Source organism: Pogona vitticeps, chromosome 4 (assembly GCF_051106095.1).
Source record: "Pogona vitticeps strain Pit_001003342236 chromosome 4, PviZW2.1, whole genome shotgun sequence".
In the NCBI taxonomy this organism is placed as follows: domain Eukaryota; kingdom Metazoa; phylum Chordata; class Lepidosauria; order Squamata; family Agamidae; genus Pogona; species Pogona vitticeps.
Window position 1 is genome coordinate 52487220 of NC_135786.1, and position 20641 is coordinate 52507860.

Consider the following 20641-nt stretch of genomic DNA (forward strand, 5'->3'; position numbering starts at 1 on the left):
AATATTCCTTTCTCTTATTGTTTTGCTTTTTGTCTTTGAGCCCAGCCTTCACTTAATCTACTTCATGACAGACCCTTGGCTACTCAACGTCTACATTAGACCGTCAGTTTCATTCAAACCAGGAAACTCTCTGACCCATTTACATCTTTTGGATTTTGTTTTAATGGAACTGAAAGCATCAGAAAGTGGAGAATCTGTGAATGTGTTTCCCCCATTTACTATTTTAGCACTTTCCTCACTCTGTTGTTCCTTTTCCTTATTACAATTCTTATTCTTTTTTCAGCTCTATACAGTATTGCCTTTTATGTTTTGTTTAACTTTCTCTATGTGTTGGCTGCTTTAGACCAATTCTGACTACATTCTAAGACCCACATCTTAGGCAGATGCACACTGACATTCACCAAGCAAAAGCTCAGTGCTTTCTCTTTTTGTTATAGCAGCACAATTCCCATGCAGAATATACCAGTTGTCTATTCCATTTTCTTTCTATTTCTCTCTGTGTTTTTCCCGCTTCTGAAGAGGAGCTGACATTTGCTTTTCTCAGAAGAAGACCATTCTGGGGTATAGCACCTCAAGAATTATTAGACATACTGGTACAACATACTGGAGAAAAAGCTTTGTATCACCCTGGGGTCTTGGTTGGACTTCCTGAAGGTCACCTGACAAGGTCTGATGTGTGAATTAACACATTTGTAATGCTGGGGCACAATCTTCTGTTTTAAGTGCGTGCTTGGGAGGACTCGACAGAAAAGCATTTGGGACACAGTCTGTTTCTTTCTCAATGTGAAACTGCAGCAGATCAATGAATATTTTAACAAAGAAATATTTCATTAAAAGGGTTGATTGCTTAATGAACTGTCCCTGTGAGCCATCAAAATGCAATGGTTTTTTCCCCCTCTCCCTTTAAATGAAGGCAAAGATTCATATCACGGAAGAAGTGACTTATCAAATTACCGTAATGGCCTGTATAGAACATGCATTCTTCAAGAACTGCTTGTGATGTAAACAGGGTACTAGGAAAGACTTTCACAGAAGAATGGTGGCAGTTATTTACATTTGTCTTTTTAGAAGTCTTTTCTGTGACATTCCAACAACATCATACAGTATTTGCATAATGAACACCTGTCTAATGCACGTGTTCACATAAGGTCTACAACAACTAAACCCTAGGCTAGATTAGATCCTTTGGGAAGTTGTTGTTATAATGTGCCATCAAGTCACACCTGTCCTATGGTGATCCTAAAAGGGTTCTTACATATATGTGAGATATTTAAGGAGTAATTTTACCAGTTCCATATCCCCAGTGAGATCCCATGGTTGAGCAGGTAACTGAACACAAGTCTCCTGAGCCCTGACACTGACACTCTAGCCACAGTGGCTCTCACTTTTTTTTTGTAGTACGATATATTTTATTCCAAGAAAAGAAAAGAAAGAAAAGTAATCAAGAAGATGTGATGTAACCCTGGAAATATTTCTCAAGGCCTAAGTGCAGGAAGAAGAGTACATAGTTGGTGTCTCTAGCCCATTTATAGCTATGGGTGATGACAGGCTTCCATGCTAAATTTCCCACAGATAAAAAAATTGTTGAAGACTGTATTATTCCCACCCCCCACCTCTATCAATCTTTTTCTTATGGCTTTTATTCACTGATGCAAACACATCTACCTCCTAATGCTGTTGTCTTTTGAGTGTTTATACCTTCAGGTGGACAATGTAATATGTTTATTAGATGGTTTCTCTCTCTCTCTCTCTCTCTCTCTCTCTCACACACACACACACACACACACACACACAGAGAGAGAGAGAGAGAGAGAGAGAGAGAGAGAGAGAGAGAGAGAGGAATCAGACTAGCTTCTATTAAATATCTGATTCTGCAATTTGTTTTGGATGGAGGGGGACTGTGAACAACAACACTCTATGGGAGGCAAATTTGTAAGTAGCACTCTATAGTATTCAAGCACCTATCCCTTTTACAGCCACATAAATGACAGCTCCCTCTCTTTGTGAATGGATGTGGTTTCCTTACCGGTCCACCGAAAACTGATTGGGAGAGATTGGTTTGCTTTGTACAGTGAATTCAAGGCTTTATGTTATTACTGAAGGTTTGTTTAAACTTACTTAGACAAAGGGCTTTTTCATTTTTCTCTCACTTTAACTTGTGCAGTAAAGACAGACTTTCTTTTCCCAACCTTGATATACAGGAGTTCCTATGTTTCAAAAAGTAGGGTAATTCCTAAAAGAGAAAATTGCAAAACTTTGGTTTAAAGCATAAAGTAATGAATTATGCATAAAGCATGAAGTTATGGTTTAAGCTATGCCTCCCAAAGCCAGGTAGTTCAGAGTGCAAATCAACCTCCTTCCTCACTCATAACATAGGGAGACTGAACACACTTATTGTACCTTAACTTCCACACCAAGTGAACACAAGAGGAATTCCACACCTTCATTTCCTGAAGAGAAAAAAAAATCTGTTTATACATGCTGACACTATCAAGGATTATTCCATATCATTAGTGATGTGCAGTGTAGAAAGTGATGTGATTAGCAGTATCATGCTGTTGTGTTTGTCCACCTTTTATATATAGCTTCAGCCATCACTTTTTGCATTAAACTGAAATAATTTTTCCCCTCTCTTTTTGGAAGATATTATTTTCCCAAAGAAAAAATATCGAAAATGCTATGCCATCTATTTCAAAACAACACAGCTCATCTGTGATGTTTATTTGGTAAACATGTAATAATAATCTCTCATTATCAGCCTGCAGCTGTCTTAAGTCTAGTTTACATCTCCTCTCCTTTCTTTGTATGATTAGAAATTGCTCTGATTATCGAGCATGTAGCCCACTAAACATTACATCCTTGATTCAGCTGAGCAAGATGTCATACTGAACTGTAACATACCTTGATGGTGATAACAAGAGCAGCACTTGAGGGACAAAGGAAAGAAGTTAGAAATCAAAACAAATAGGTGCTTTCTCAAACTGCTTATTTGCATGTGCACATTCTGCATCTTCGGCAGAAACTCTGAAAACAGGGTTTCTTGGCAGCACAAAACCAACTTTGTGCATGTGCTTCAGTAAAAATTGTCTTTGTAATGCTCAGGACTTTGAACTGCTACCCCTAGGATTGAGGGTGAATTGATAAAGGCTCTTCAGAGGACTGTATGTAATATATAGTACAATGGTATGAAAAGCTGTACAAGTATTTTATGAGGTCTCTAATCTGTGTCCTGATTGGTAGGAAATACAAGTCATTATGAACAGTAACCTGACAAGAAACAACCAAATTTCCATCAATTAGAGTGAAGGCTCCTTTTCTTTTCTTTCCTTTCCTTTTCTCTCTCTGTAAAACTGAAGCTGCTGATTGGTGATTACTTTTGTCTAATGACAATTCATTAAAATGTACAGACAGAGAATGTTAACTGTTGTAATTAACAAAGATACAAGAGGCTGTAGAGATGAGAAACAGTGGCATTATAGCAATTCACAGCAGTATGACAAGGGATTCTTGATGGCAAATACCTACAAAATCTAGCAGGCCACAGGACAATCTGAGTTAACAGTTCTTCTTGCCTTACAGTGAGACTGAGCTTGGACATTTACTTTTAAGCAGAATGATGACACGCTGAATCAGTCCACAACTGAGCAGTGGTAGGCTGCTCAGCCTTTATATATTCAACCACAGAGTGTTGATCTGGATTGTAGCATGCACACATATGTAGATACAGCTTTCTTCCTGCTCTATGCATACAGCCCCTTGGAGATTCAAGAAAGCAGGAATTTATACTGATGGGTGGGAAATCGATGGCAGAAAAGAACCCAAATTACTGTAACTTAAACTGATTTTCAAGAACTCTTCTATAAGGACAGAATGGCTATGCCTCCTATGCTTTTGGATTTTGCCCTTTGGCCCACAAGTGGGAGCTCAGAAATGGGCTTTAAAAAGCAGGAGCCTTGTCAGAACCAACAACTGTAAATAATTTCATGTGAGGGATGGGCATTTATGTGCTAAGCATTAGCTGCTAATTCAAATAATTGCCTAGTTGCTGAGTAGTCCACTCCTCAGTTAAAGTTACTTAGCAGTACAGATTGTGACGAATATAAAAATGGATTGGTTTTTCCAACGGATATAGCCTATTAGTTAAATATTCATCAATCCATACTTGTGGGTTTCAGAAACCCGCATGAATACGAAGGGACGAATATTAACCTGTTTTTATTCGTCCTTTGTACAAATACAAAAAAAAAAAAACAACATTCTGCCTACCGGCCACTGATCAACTGATTAGCAACAGAAAGGCAGCCACCACAGCCTACCCCCACCCCCTTCCTTTCCCTACCTTAGGCCCCACCCACCCCACGAACACCCTCTTACCTTAACCACTGCTGCTGAGGTCTTCTGGCCTTGCATGTAAAAATGGAGACTGGCTACCCTTTGCAAAGACAGCAGCTGCAGCTTCATTTAGGGTAGGGAAGCTGCAGCTGCTATCTTTGCAAAGGGTAGCCTGGATTCCATTAGCCTGCCTTAAGGGAATCCAGGCTGCTCTTTGCAAAGATGGCAGCTGCAGCTTTCCTACCCTAAACGAAGCCACAGCCGCCATCTTTGCAAAGGGCAGCCAGTCTCCATTTTTACACACCATGGCTGCGAAGGCCTGATGGAGACCTCGGCAGCAGATATTAAGGTAAGGGGGTGTCGGTGGGAGTGGGGTGGGGGCTAAGGTAGGGAAAGGAAGGGTGTGTGGTGGTAGGCTGTTGGGGTGGCTGGCGGTGTGTGGGGTGGTTACCTATTGGCTTCTGATCAGCTGATTGGCAGCTGGTAGGCTGAATGGGTTTCTGTGCCATGTGGTAAACTCTCCTGGGGAGACCCAATTTGTGGGTGAATAACTCGGGTGTCCAATATCCAATCTTCACCAAAGTTGGCAGGCATATTGGGGAACAACATGGGAAGCTCCATTGTGATTTTGGATTCTCTAAGTATCTGGGGGGAGCTTTCCTGGGGGTGTCATCTTTCTGACTATATAACTCAGGGGTCTGTGATCTAATGTTCACCAAACTTTTAGGAGTTATTATTATTATTATTTATTGTATTTATACCCTGCCTATCTAGTCATTTCGACCACTCTAGGTGGCTTACAACATAACAAATTCAAGAAAAATTTATAACAATTAATTAATTAAATGATTTTGCAATGGGAAAAATACAAAATAAATCAAATAAAGAGAAAAAAAGGAAAGAGGACAGGAATTAACTAGAAGGGAAGGCCTGTCTATACATCCACGTTTTTAGTTGGTTCTTAAAAGTACCCAGCGAGGGTGCAGCGCGAATCTCCAGAGGTAGGTTATTCCAGAGGTGAGGAGCCACCGCCAAGAAGGCCCGGTTTCTAGTTCTTTCCTTCCGGGCCTCCCTCGGCGTCAGGCTCCTCAGCCTCACCTCCTGGCTCGCGCGGGTGACACGGGTAGAGCTAGTTGAGAGTAAGCGTTCCGCCAAGTATCGACGTCCTAAACCGTTTAGGGCTTTATATGTAAGCATTAACACTTTGAAGTCAATGCGGAAACGGATGGGCAGCCAGTGCAGCATGGCCAGAGTAGGAGAGATATGTTGATATTTTCTCATTCCAGTAAGGAGTCTGGCTGCGGCATTCTGCACCACTTGAAGTTTCCGCATCAGCTTCAAAGGAAGCCCCACATAGAGGGTGTTACAGTAGTCTAATCTAGAGATTATGAGCGCATGTACTAAGGTAGTGAGCACCCCCGTGTCTAGGAAAGGTCGCAGCCGGGCAATCCACCAAAGGTGGAAAAAGGCATCTGAGGAAGCTTCCCTACAAATTTGGTATCTCTAGGGGGCCAGTGTTATAGCCGTTTAAAGTGCAGATGAACCAACGGATTGATCCATCAGTTTGTCAAACAATATTCCTATATTCGTATTTGTTGATCTGTTAACCTTGACGAATAATGAATCAAAAGGAATCACCATTGTTTTGATTTGTCCCCAAATGGCACTCCCATATATTGTCAGACTATTTACTCCTAATATTAGGTGATTCTCCAACCTGTTCCTTGGTCAGTTAGAAGCATTTTGATACCTCAAACATCCCTGAGCTATCATCCAAGATTACACTAAGAATTTGTTGTTGTTGTTTAGTCGTTAAGTCATGTCCGACTCTTCATGACCCCATGGACCAGAGCACACCAGGCCCTCCTGTCTTCCACTGCCTTCCAGAGTTGGGTCAAATTCATGTTGGTGGCTTCAGTGACTGTCTATCTCATCCTCTGTCGTCCCCTTCTCCTCTTGCCTTTACACTTTCCCAACATCAGGGGCTTTTCCAGGGAGTCTTCTCTTCTCATGAGATGGCCAAAGTACTGGAACCTCAGCTTCAGGATCTGTCCTTCCAGTGAGCACTCAAGGTTGATTTCCTTCAAAATGGATAGATTTGTTCTCCTTGCAGTCCAAGGGACTCTCAAGAGTTTCCTCCAGCACAATTCAAAAGCATCAATTCTTTGGCAGTCAGCTTTCTTTATGGTACAGCCCTCACTTCCATACATTGCTACTGGAAAAACATAGCTTTCACAATGCAGACCTTTGTTGGCAAGGTGATGTCTCTGCTTTTTAAGATGCTGTCTAGGTTTGTCATTGCTTTCCTCCCAAGAAGCAGGCATCTTTTAATTCTGTGGCTGTTGTCACCATCTGCAGTGATCATGGAGCCCAAGAAAGTAAAATCTGTCACTGCCTCCATATCTTCCCCTTCTATTTGCCAGGAGGTGGTGGGAACAGTGGCCATGATTTTAGGTTTTTTTTTTTAATTTTATTTTTTTATGTTGAGCTCCAGACCATTTTTGTGCTCTCTCCTCTTTCACCCTCATTAAGAAGTTCTTTAGTTCCTCCTCACTTTCTGCCATCAGAGTGGTATCATCTGCATATCGGAGGTTGTTGATATTTCTTCCGGCAATCTTAATTCTGGCTTGGGATTCCTCCAGTCTTGCCTTTCACATGATGTATCCTGCATATAAGTTAAATAAGCAGGGAGAGAATATACAGCCTTGTCATATTTCTTTCCCAATTTTGAACCAATCAGTTGTTCCATATCCAGTTCTAACTGTTGCTTCCTGTCCCACATACAGATTTCTCACGAGATAGATAAGATGGTCAGACACTCCCATTTCTTTAAGAACTTGCCATAATATGTTGTGGTCAACACACTCAAAGGCTTTTGCATAGTCAATGAAGCAGAAGTAGATGTTTTTCTGGAACTCTCTGGCTTTCTCCATAATCCAGCGCATGTTAGCAATTTGGTCTCTAAGACTAGGAATAGCCAGGTTCAAATGCTGGTATCTCCATTTAGGTCTGGAAAAAGGTTGTGTTGAAAACCAGGGGTGCACTGCCATTTGCTGTGAACCAGTAGTTCCCAACTTTGGGTAACTCAGGTGTTCCTGGACTGCAATTCCCAGAAGCTTTCACCACCAGCTGTGCTGCCAGGGGTTTCTGGGAGCTGGAGTCCAAGAACAATTTGGCTACCCAAAGTTAGGAACCACTGCTGTAGACAATATTGAGCTAGTTTAACTAGCATTCTGACTGGGAAATATTAAGGCAGCTTCCATTATTGCTATTTATGTCTAAGTCCTTTGCTAATGGCAGTAGCTAAAGACTCCTCAGGGGTTCTTCCACTGGAGTGTTTGTTTCCACTTCCAGTTCCCTACACCTTCCAATATTGTAATTAGTAGGGGGACATTTCACATTAATGACATTTCACATTTTCTCTGCAACCTGCATTTGAACCCATAAATAAGTTCAAACATGTTTATGAATAATCTGGCCTTTCTCACCAGATGACTCATAAACATGTTCAAACCCACATCACCAACAAGCTCAAATATAGGTTTCAGGAAAAAATATGACATGTCATTGAAACCCTCCCTCTAGTGATGAGCAATCACTGCCAACAATTTTGCAGTTTTGTTGGTGCTGTTTTACACGCATGTGGGGAATAAGAGTGATACAAGTCAAATGGCTCCTCGTACTAGTAGTCACACTCTATTATATCTTTCACTCAGTTAGTTAAAGGTAGCATATGGCTCTCCTCCTACTCAGTTTATCTTCACAGCAATCCTGTGAGGCAAATACACTGAAAGAGAATGGCTGGCCCAAACTCAATTTCATGGCTAAGCATCTGAATCTCCCAATACTTTGTCCAACAATCTGATTTAAAAGTGGGCAAAATGTGGCCCTCCTGGTGTTGTTGGACTGCGTCAAGTCTACAAAGCATAGACAATGGTGAGGAATGCCAAGAGTCTCTGGGAATTGCTCTGATGCTCTAGATGGGAAGACAAATCTGAAGTTGAGCAGAGGAAGAGAAAGGAAAAAAATGGGGGTTTTATTTTAAATCCTGGGCGCTCCTCTCCTCCCAATCACAGCTAGCAACAGGGCTAAGTGTCTGGGCACAAAGGTGGTTGTATGTATGTTGTGTTTGTGTGATAGTAGTATAACAAAAGGCCAGCAGGGAGGGGGAAGGGACTGGGGAGAAAGACAATAAGAGCAAGCACTTGGGGGTGGTTGTGCCACTTGGAACAAGGCAGGGAGGTAAGCACCAGCATCATATCTCCTGAGCTTTCTCGCTGCACAAGCCACAGCACTAATATAGAGCCTACAAAAGCTCCTCGTAACATTGTGCACTGTAGGGCATCCTAGATGCAAGTTCTAGTGGAAATGGTGACAACCCCTGCAGCTTCTGGGCACACTTTGCTGCTCAAAAGTAGTGTTTTCCCTCCCCCAACCAGATCTAAGTTGTTGTTCAGATTTACCCAGATTGTGGGTCCGTTTACCCTGATTATTCTCAAGTCTGTTTTCAAAATCAGCTGAGCCAGAAGTAGTTGTCTGAACCCTTTCTTGTACCACCACTATGACATCAGAAGGACCCACGCACCCCAGTGGGCTTTTGGTCCTAAAATCAAGTAGATTTAGACATTTCTGACCTGACAATCCTATATCGAACAATATCTAGAGAGTGGACTTTGCCCCCCTCTTCTCTAATTACTATATCACACCACAATCATGTTACCACCCTCAAGCTATTTCCATTTCCACAATACAATTTTGAACTTTCAAACTGATTGAAACCTATCTAGCTATCTAGGTGTTTTCAGTCAAGGATGATACCATTTCTATAACCAGAATAAGCTCCAATGGGTTGAATAGGGGCTATTCCAAGCTCTGCCCAATGCAAACACTGAGAATGATTCTGCCTGGTGTTTTTCATACTCTCAGGCATGCACATAATGTTGCATTTACTAAGTAGAAGTTATTCGGCTGCTCGTTCCGCTTTGCTATTTAATTTTTTTTAATTGTTTGTATTTTCATTGTGGTTTTGGATTCCCAATTGTATTTTAAGGTGCAGTCTAGGCGTATACCTTTAATGAAAAGTGTCATAAATATCTTAAAATGAAATAAATAGTCTTTGAGTGGTGCATCAAGTTTGCTGCCTTTACCAAACTTGCCCATGACACAATAGGTTTTAATATACGTTCATCGTGTTTCAGTGGATACAACCTCTGGAACAGGGAGAAAACTACAGCTAAAGATTTTCATACAAAGGCATGGGTACAGTGACAACAGCTATAACACCCATGACTGTTCTCCATAAAAAGGCAGCCAGTTTGCAATCTGAACTCAGGAGCTCCTGAGATATTTGTGTTTCTTGTTTTGTTTTGCACAGAGTTGGGCAATATCTGTTGTTTTCTTATTTTGTTGGACAGCAGTCTTTCCAATTTTGCACTGGAACTATTCAACAGACATCTGAAAGATAAACCCTGATGTTCTGATTAGAACATGTTAAAATGCAAAATCTGTTTGCAGTTTTTCTGCCAGAGGTGCCTGCACAAAATAAATAGACCACATTAATGGCTGGTTGTCTTGGCTGAAAAGGACCATAAGCAATTGTTTAAATTTTAAAAAACCCGTTTGAAATAAAATTATGAACAGATCTAATATAATTCATAGTACAGAGTTTTCAAGGTAGAAACACTGATAATGGAGAAGGGGGCACTTTTTACCTAAGGGGCAGTTTCCCTTTACTTTGAATGTTTTTATATACGTAATAACAGAAATAGGAAAAAAGGAAATAGGGTTGCCAGGTCTCAGAATGAGGTATAGAACAGTCTGTTCTGTAGACATTACATGCCAATCATCTTTATCTCCATGCAATTAAAGCTTCACATGCTGATCCTTATAGAACATGCAGCTGGGAGAAAGATATGGACATGCAAGGCTGTATATATATATATTTTCTGATCAGCTGGCAAACTATATGGAGGCCTATTCCTAACAAAAATGAGGGCTATAGAGTTATACATACCTTCCCATCAGTCTTAATTTCATTTGGAGAGTTCACCCATTTCTCCCATTTGTCCACAATTAGTCACAAACACCTGAGTGGCATGGTTTTGGATTTTAAAAACTGCTCCTATATTTCACATGGCATTTTAGTGTATTCCATTCTTATTCAAAGGCAATGCAGGTGGGTCACAGTATAACAGAGATGCAGCCATCTTTAGGATATGTGAAAGTGGGAGAAGTAGACATTTAAGTGAATGGAACTTTGGAACCATTTATTTCTTCTTATTGGAGTAAAGGGGATTTAAATCTTGCACCCAGACACAGACACACTTACACACACTATATGAGGGGCTAAAGGAGAATTTAAAGCCCTATGAGCTTGAGATAGTGATTATTAGGGGGTATTTGCATGCAGTTTCTTCTCAACTCAAATTGACTATAATAATGATGAATTTATGGAAGAGAGAGGCACATTTAAATGAACAAGACAAGAAAGGAAAGGGGGGGGGAGGGCTTGAAGAAAAGAAAAACCATCTGGACCTCCATTGCCTTCCAGCTCTGAACACATTTGTGCTACCAGTTCCTAAATGCACAAATTATGCAGCCATTTCACGGGACACTTAGGACTCAATTTGCAATGCAGCAGTGGGGGGAAATTGGGCACATAATTCCCCCTGAACAATAACAGGGAGTCGTGTGGTTAATTTAACTCAAAGCCTGTATCCAGTTTGCACTCCATCAGAGAACACGATGGTGGCAGACGCATTCCAATACTCAGCCATGAACCAGGCATCCAGATTGAGATACACTCTTGTATCTATGGCCAGACTGGAACCAGAAGAGAGTCAGCATGTTGTGTGTTTCTGTTTTGAGGGGGAGCACAGATCAGTAATTAAAAATTCTGCTAGGACTGAACAGCAGTACATCACATCTCTACTGGGCTTCAGTTTTTTTTAAGGCCCATCACATCTCATTTTGTGAAGTTCCATCAGATATATCAATATTCTTGTATTAGATCCCCAATTTGGTGTAGTAGACAGAATGACAAACTAGGTCTCTGGATAACAAGGTTCAAATCCCTGCTGAGCTATGGAAATGCACTGGGGAAGTGGCAAAATCACTCCTTAAATATCTCACTTACCTTGTAAGACCTATTAAGCTCACTGTAACTTGGTTCAGAACACACACACTTCTTGTAAGTGTGAAAAGATTATGACATAAATACACAAAATTATTTCAGGAAGGTTGTACACCATGACAATGGGTTGGTTCTTCAATGTATGTCTTGACTATAAACCAAAATGTGCCAGAACTGACAGATGAACCAACGTGAGAAATAGGCTTGCATAGCCATGATCTGGCACACAGGGGATGGAGATTTGTCTGTGTGATCCCTGTTTACTTTCCAAGACAGTGGCTAGACAAGGTTGCTTGATGCACACACACACTGAGACACACACATACATACAAAACTGCACCTCACAGCATTGGAATCCCACAGCTGGGAGCACAGTGGCAGCAGGCTGTTCTCATTACAGACCAATGAGGCTGTTTACTCACCCAGCTGGAGATGGTTAGAGAGTGATAAATAATGAAAGAGAAAACATGATTTTCCCCTCTGTGGTTTCTACTTGTGTAACCATATGTCACAGCTCAATACGTCTGCATTTCGTAAAAATTCTTTTTCAGGAAACAGTTGATTTTTCCCATACAGTGGCTATTCCTCCCCCCCCCCCCCTTGTTTTTTGGTTCAGTGGCAAATGTTTTCTAGGTTTGGATTTCCTGTCTGTTTTAAGGGTTGACTTGTCCCAGTGACAACAAGCTTCCACTAATCGTGTTTGCATTCTTTTTTAAAAAATAATAATAATTGTCAAGAATATTTGCTAGTCATGTTGAGGTCTAGATCAATGCTGTGAAAGGCCCTGCACTAATGGACTGTAGTGCAGCCCCTATGCCTCCAGCACTGAATTCCCACTAAGCTGGTCATGTACCTTGCTTTTCAGGGAGCAGCCTTCCACTTAAAGGACTGGCAGAGGATAGTCTGGATATAAAGGATCAGCAAATCTGGTAGGTCCAGGAACCAATTTTATACTCTTGGTGCTTTCTAGGAGTTGCAGGGACCCAAACATACCAAGGCAATATTAGAGAATAAATCATAAGAAATGAAGTTTTCTATTTACAGTTAGCCACTGGAAAACAGACTAAACAGCCACCAGGTCAGCTGGTTAAAGTCTTCCCTGTTTATGGTGAGATGTGTTAGATTTCTATTTAAATGGTAGCATGTTTGTCCAAATACATAAAAACGGGAGGAAATGGTTCATATGGAAATTATATAAAGATTTGTGTTCCCTTTGGCCCTCTTTTCGGTGACACAATTTCCTATTTTTTTTTCATAGAGCAAAAAGAGCCTCCCTAATTCATCTTCACACACAAACTTACATTAGCAAAAAGGGGAAATATGCAGAGGGTTAAATAAAGAAATTTTGGAACTACACAGCTGGATGTGATCGTAGTTCATGTGCATAAGTCATTTGTTCAAATTTCATTGTGTGCATATGCACTTTTGTCACTTGGAGCCATATTTCATAACTCTTGGAAGCTTGTACAGAAAGGGAGAATCTGCAGATCTAGGAATCTAACAATAATGCAGAAGAGAAGAAAGTACCAAACACATTTTGAAAGTTTCCCTTTCTGTTGATTCAGCTTCTCCTCCTTTCTGGCAGGCCAATGGATGATTTAAAGAGGGAGTATGGATTAAAAGAGTCTGTTCAAGATATTTCCTACCACCTAAATTACCCCCCCCACTTCTTCTGCAAGAGTTTAAAACACTGTTTTAACAACCCTAAGTACTAGACCTAACTGTTCCAAGGTAGTCCCTCTCTCTTTTTAGGGAAATGCAGGAGGTGGGCTGTGAAATTGTTTGTAAAAGTGGCATTAGAGGAGGAAGTGTGATTAACACATACCATTCAGTGTCTTTTGAAATCAGAATCCACCTACTATGCACCTACAAGAGCGCATATTTTCCCTCAGGGTCAGGAAAGTCAATAATCACTCTTTTACTTTCTCGCACTGCCACTACTATCAGCCTCCCCCAACTGCATTTCTCTCTCCCACCCACGCACCCAACATACTAGGAGATTGGATTACAGCCAGGATATGATACACAACCTACCCTGTTTCAGCTACCCCGGCCAGGAATATAACTGTACCAACCTGCTTTGCAGCACTGCAGTAGCTTATGCTCACGTGGTCATGTAGCACCATTTTTCCTACCACAGCAACAAACAATTTGGTATCTTCCAAATGTTGTCAGTCTGCAACTGCCATTAGCCTTTACCAAGGTAGCCAGCAGTTAGGGTTGATGGAGACTGCAGGCCAAAAATATTATTGCAATGCATTTTTCTGTGGGTCTGTCCTTGAAGTTGATGTGAAGGCTGCAGACAGTGCAGTATGTGACTGCTAGAGTGTTGCCAACAACACAGCGTAAACACCACATGACATTGGTTTCACAGGCATTATACTGGCCTCAAATACACTTCCAGTCTGAGTTCAGGAACAACTATGTAATAACTTTCATACAAAAAAGCAAAGCAAAAACAAAACAAAACAAACAAAACAAAGACAAAAATGTTGTGGTATCTTAAAAACAAACTGCAATATTTTAATGTCAGCTTTAGTAGATCAAGTCCACTTCTTCAGACATAAAAGGGAGTCTATATGACTGTCATATTTATACATGGTGCCATGACCAGGTGGGGATACGTACAACGGGCAGAGTGACAATGGTTTGTTAGTAACAGAACAGGCTGTCGGGCTATGAATAATTTCAGTTATCGTCTACACAGGGTAACAATAGCATAATTGACACAGCTTGCAAATTGTGGGAATCAGTGTGTAAGATTTAACACTTGGTAATGACTTAAGAACTTTTGGTTGATTTTCAACTTTTTAAAATGGTTCTCTAGACCACTGGTTCTTAACCTTGGGTTACTCAGGAGTTTTGGACTGCAACTCCCAGAAGCCTTCACCACCAGCTGTCCTGACTGGGGTTTCTGGGAGTTGCAGTTCAAAAGCATCCGAGTAACAAAGGTTAAGAACCACTGCTCTAGACAGTGATCCCCGACCTTGGGCCTCCAGATGTTCTTGGACTGCAACTCCCAGAAACCTTCACCACCACCTCTGCTGGCCAGGATTTCTGAGAGTTGAAGTCCAAGAACATCTGGAGGCCCAAGGTTGGGGACCACTTCTCTAGCACCTATCTCAGCTGCTTCTCTTTCAAGTTATTTTCGTGGTGGGGCGGGTTTCCTCCTCAAAATGACTTTCAGGACATTCAAGGAGTGTCTGAGTAGATTCTGAAACAAGATTTTATATGTTGCCATTTCTGATGTCAGATTTATGTCCATTGATTATTTTGTGTAGAGATTGTCCTGTTTGTCCTATGTAGAGTGTAGAAGGGCATGATTGGCAAAGGATGGCATAGATTACTTGGCCAGAAGAACAAGTCACATCTGATGTTGCGTCTGGCATTGTTGGGGCCTGTAGTTGTATTGCCAGACTATCTGGAAGTTGAGTCATGGCAACTGGACTTCTTTCTTATTAAATTGAAATGTTTCGCTACTCATTCAAGTAGCTTCTCCAGCCTGAGGAGAGTTGGTAGGAGATCCCTGATATATCTTCCACATTGGTTTCAATAGGCTTGTTAGATGGACAAAGGACTGGGGAGGTGAGTGAAAAGCTCACTTCTGCAGCCCTTCTCCACCCAATGTCATGGGTTATTAACAATGGTCTTTCTGGTATGTGTGGTCCTGATCATTCCGGGGACCTCACTTGGATGACTGAGAATCTTCACAGATATATTGCCAGAGTAGATGTGGAGATGGAGCTGGAATTGGTGGATCCAATTATCTCGAGAGATGGTAAGTGCTCCAATAGTGGATGCATTCAAAAGAAACTTAGACAACCACCTGGCAGATATCCTTTGATATATATTTCTGCATCGAGCAGGGGGTTGGACTTGATGACCTTATAGGCTCCTTCCAACTCCACTATTCTATAATTCTATGATCTGGGTTTGTAGCAGGGTTTAGTCCCCATATCTGTATCAGTGTTGTGTAAACCATTGAGTGTCAAGTGTTGTTTGAGTTTGGGGAGGGGGATTGTCTTTAAGCACATATAGGTCTGCCACAAAGGGTGCAGGGCAATGAAATATTCTTGTCAAGAATGGGTTGAAGATCATTTATGATTTGCGTGAGTGGTCTCAGACATGGGCTGAAGGTGAGAATAATATTCAATCAATTTATCTTCTGGGTCTGTCTTGTTGGTAGGCTGCTTCTGTGTGCTGGTTTTGCCTGTTTAATTTGTTTTGTGACCATACTGGATGGGTATCGTATTCTGAGAAATGCCTTTTGTAAATCCAGGAGTCTGGTGTTGCTATCTTGTGGGTCTGAGCAGATGCGATTATATCTAAAGGCTTAGCTGTAAACAATACATTTTGTAGTGTGCTCAAGATGGAAGCAGAAGGCATGGAAGTATGTATATGAGTATTCTTGGCAGTTCTGTTAATCTGGAGATAGAGATAGATGTTGTCAGAGATGAAATAGTTGTGCCTGAGCACAGAGTCACCAAAAGTAGTGACTAGGTGGGCTGTGTCCTAATTTTGCATGGGATGCCTCATAGCCTGTAATCCATCTCTGTGTGGAATATTGGCATAGAGGGCTTCTATATCTATCATGGTTAAGATGGTGTCATCAGGAGGATACAGTAATGGACAGACTGGACTTTCCTCAGAAAGCCTGTAGTATCTCTTCCAAAGTTAGGTGCATTGGTGGCATATGGTTTGAGGATGGAGTTGAAGAACAAATATTCTCGCCTCCTTTTTGTTTATTTTGTCTGATCTGTTTGCACAGACTAATATGGCTACTTCTTTGAAAACTAATAACTTTCAAAGCCTCAAATATCCTTGGAAGAAAAGAAATAAAACAAATAAACCAACCAACAAATAAATGACCCAAGTATATGAAAACACACCTCTCTCCATCTATACCTATCTGATCAGAAAACAATACCCCACATAGAGATATAGGAAGAAGGCCTTTGCATATATAACGCCCTGGTTGTGCAGTGCTCTTCCCTGGGAGGGCCGATTCCTCTGGCACTGTATTTATCCAATCATTGGGCGTGAAGGGGGATCACGGGTTGTTCTTTAATCTTTCATTTGGCTGGTCTCTGTTTTGTTTGACTTGTTAAACTGGTTTTTAAAAGTTTTAAAATTGTTTTACAATGTTTTCAAATCGTTTAGATTCTCTTTAAGGCATTTTCTTAATTTTACACAGAGCAGGTTAGAAATATCTGAATAAATAAATGAATAACTTGTGCAGGGACAGAATTGTCCATCCTAATCATAAAATATATAAAATAATGAAGATGACATTTATTTGCCTCGCCAGGATTTTTTTTTTTTAAGTTTGCAATCCCTCCGCCTTCACCAGCTCTGCAATAAAGCTTGAGCTAGAAAAATTCTTAAATTTGCTGCTACTGTTTGGTAAGATCTGCATATGCTTTCTACAGTCCAGTCATAGCTAAACCAACATTCTTCTCCCCACTGATGGGCAGTAATTATTAATCTATCAGGGAAGACAGCCCACTCCTACAAAAAGAGGATTCAAAATAAAATAGGAAGTCTCTTCTCCAGACAGAGCTGTCATCGTATTCATGACTAAAAAGGTAAAGGTAAAGGTTCCCCTTGACAATTTTTGTCCAATCGTGTTCAACTCTAGGGGGCGGTGCTCATCCCCGTTTCCAAGCCATAGAGCCAGCGTTTTGTCCAAAGACAATCTTCTGTGGTCACATGGCTAGTGCGACTTAGACACAGAACGCTGTTACCTTCCCACCAAGGTGGTCCCTATTTATCTACTTGCATTTGCATGCTTTCGAACCGCTAGGTTGGCGGGAGCTGGGACAAGTGACGGGCGCTCACTCCGTCACGTGGATTCGATCTTACGACTGCTTGGTCTTCTGACCCTGCAGCACAGGCTTCTGCAGTTTAGCCCACAGCGCCACCACGTCCCTCATGACTATTCATGAGTAAATCCCTCTGTTTATAGCTCAGCAACTTAGTAGCCTTTTCCCTCTAAATGTCGATCACACCTCTCATTTCATTCAATTACTAGACATACCAAAAGGCAAGAAAAAGCATTTTCCTCAGAAAATAAGGACTAGAGATAGTAACTTGGAGTGTCTTTCCCCTATGTCATTTGCCCAACCCACTAGATCATCACAGGTGAGGCTCCTTCAAGTGGCCAACTCGAGGGAAGCCGTAAGTCATCTACTAGAAGTAGGCCCTTCTTTGTGGTGGCCCCAATCTTGTGGAACCAGCTTCTGGAGGAGTTTGGACTGGCGCCCTCCCTGTGGACATTCAGTAAGACATGGCTTTTCAGGGAGGCTTTCCACACCAACCCTAGGTGACTATCTTTTGTCCACCGCTTTTTTGCTCCATTGCTTTAGTGCCATCTGGTTTTATTGGTTAATCACTGTACTGGTTTTAAATAGTTTTAGTTTTGTATGTTTATTATTGTAAACCACCTAGAGTAGTGCTTCAGCACTAATGGGGAGCAGTATACAAATTTAAGTAATAAATAAATAACTGATTTGGCCTAACACCCACCCCATTCATACCTCATGTTCAATATGGGCTAGAGATTTTTTTTAAAGCTTACAGTCTGGGCCAGCTAGGGATATAATTGGGCACCTGCAGCAGGGTTGAACTCTGAGTAAAATTTGGCTAACAATGTGCCCTAGAATGCTGGTAAGCCCAAAGCTGCAGTTCCCTTAGCTTTTATTTTAATCCATCCATGAGGATGCTGTTGAAAACAGAAGTACCCCAGCCCTGTGTCTGCTAGACGGAAAGAGTGTCTATTTTCCTCACCCCCAATGAAGATCTGTATCGTTAACAGTCGTATGCAAATGTAATGATGTACCCCCCCCCAAAAAAAAACCCAGATGTGTTGCTTCTCTCAGTATGAGACAGGTAGTGATGAGAGCAGGGTCCACCTTTTGAATTTCTTCATGTCATCCAGCTATTAAAAACTGCAGGTCTCCAGTACAGGAAAACTGTTTGTACCAATAAGGGACTTGCTCCACCAGAAACTCATACAGTACTTCTTTTTAAGCAAAATAGGTATGACTAGGTCAATCTATTTTGAATGCATACCAATGGGAAATAGATTTGCTCCTGTATTTGAACAGCTCACCTGAGAGGCAGAAGTTTAACATATGAGAGATGCTTTTCTTCATCAGGCATTAGTTAAAGGAAACCTGACGGGGGGGGGGATTCCAATTCCTGTTGCATACATAATTCAGAAATAAAGCAACCCTCAAGATTCCTTGCACTGCAGTTCTGTACAGAAGCATGGCCTCAATGATTAGGGCTGTCCAAACCAAACAGAGACGATGTCAATGCATGCGCAGAACGTAGAAAAGGCTACTTTATGGAATACAATTCCAGAATTTCCCAGCCCCGCATGGCCAATGACATGCTGTTTCATGCCATCAAGTCATCTCCAACTTATGGTGACCCTATGAATGAGCAATCCTCAACGTATCCTGTCCTCAGCAGCCCTACTCAGCTCTTGTGGCTTTAAGACTGTGGCTTCCTTTAGGGAGTCAATCCATCACGTATTTCGTTTTCTCCTTTTCCTTCTGCCTTCGGCCTTTCCCAGCATTATCATCTTTTCTAGAGAATCTTGCCTTATCATGATACGCACAATATAGAACAGTCTCAGTTTCATCATTTTCGCCTCCAGAGATAGCTTTGGCTTGATTTGCTCTAAGACCCACTTGTTCCTCTTTCTCGCAGTCCAGGATATCCGCAAAGCTCTTCTCTAGCAATGTATTTTAAACTAATCATTTTTTTTCTATCAGCTTTCTTTACTGTATGGATGATCTTAGTCTTAATCTCCAGTAACAAATCTTTACACTTGATGTTTTTTTTTCTAATTCCTTTGTTGCTGTCTGTTTTAGTCTAAATCTTGTTCTGATTTCTTAGCTGCAATCTCTGTTTAGATTGATTATTGATCCAAGGTATACAAAATCTTTCTCCTGTAATCATGTTTTTGTTTGTTTTTTGTCTTCTGTTCAATTGCAGTCCTGCTTTGGCACGTTCTTTTATTTTAATCAGAAGTCATTTCAAGTCATTGTTGCTTTCCGCCAGTAAGATGGTGTTATTTGCATATCTTAAATTATTGTAGTTTCTTCCACTAATTTTCACTGCTCCTTCATCTGAATCTAGTCTGGCTTTCCATATATGTTCTGCATGCAAATTGAACAGATAAGGATATAAAATGTACCCTTGTATGACACCTTTGCCTGTAGGAAACCATTTTGTCTCTCCATATTCTGTCCGAACTGTAGCTTTTTGTCCACAATACAAGTAACACATCAGGACAATCAAGTGCTAAGGCACATTCACTTCTTTCAGAGCAACTGATAGTTTCTCATGATCTGCACAGTCAAAGGGTTTACTGTAGTCTGTCAAGGATATACTGATCTTTTTCCGCAATTCTTTGGTAGCCTTCTCCAGTAGCCAATGAATATTAGCAATGTAATATTGAATGGCCCTTCCTTTTTGGAATCTAGCTTGAGCATCAGGCATTTCTCATTCCACATAAAGTAAAACACCTTCTAACAACATCTTGAGCATCACTTTGCTTGCATGGGAAATTAGACCAATGGTCTTGTAGTTACTGCACTCCTTAGCATCTCCTTTCTTGGGGATTGAAATGTATATTGCATGTTGATAGTCTGTGGACTCAATCAATCAATCAATCAATCAATCAATCAATCAATCAATCAATCAATCTATCTGTCTGTCTGTCTGTCTGTCTGTCTGTCTGTCTGTCTGTCTGTCTGTCTATCTATCTATCTATCTATCTATCTATCTATCTATCTATCTATCTATCTATCTATCTATCTATCTATCTATCTATCTATCTATCTATCTATCTATCTATCTATCTTCTCCTACTTAGATGCACACCTTCATGTGGAGAAAGGGCTTGAGTGTGTCAGTGAGGCTGAAAGCAATGCCAGCAGGAGAACAGACTCCATTATGAGCCTGGACTCCTGGCATGGTCACCCAAGACAGAATGGTCATAGAGGAGATGCCAGACTAAGATGCATCTTCAAGGCAGCTACTGGGTAGCAACAGTAGCTGAAGGTGACATGAGAGGAGGAGGAAACAGTGGTGATACTCAAGTTTTTGTTAGTATTGCACAGAAAGTAGCAATAGTAAATCCCTGCTAAATTTTCCTTATTATGA

At 41.1% G+C, this 20641-nt stretch overlaps 2 long non-coding RNA genes across 2 annotated transcripts in view; one reads left to right on the top strand and one right to left on the bottom strand.

Moving 5' to 3' along the window:
• Positions 1-6830: 6830 nt before the first annotated feature.
• Positions 6831-13936, bottom strand: LOC144589127 (uncharacterized). The gene is made up of 2 exons (XR_013545030.1): positions 13540-13936; positions 6831-6997 (listed from the first exon to the last, which is right to left on the bottom strand). It is a non-coding gene; the product is annotated as an uncharacterized LOC144589127 (long non-coding RNA).
• LOC140706589 (uncharacterized) overlaps positions 6990-20641 on the top strand; it is a 33987-nt gene continuing 20335 nt past the window's right edge. The window contains exon 1 of the long non-coding RNA XR_013545029.1: positions 6990-12393. This is a non-coding gene — a long non-coding RNA (uncharacterized LOC140706589). The remainder of the gene's footprint in view (positions 12394-20641) is intronic.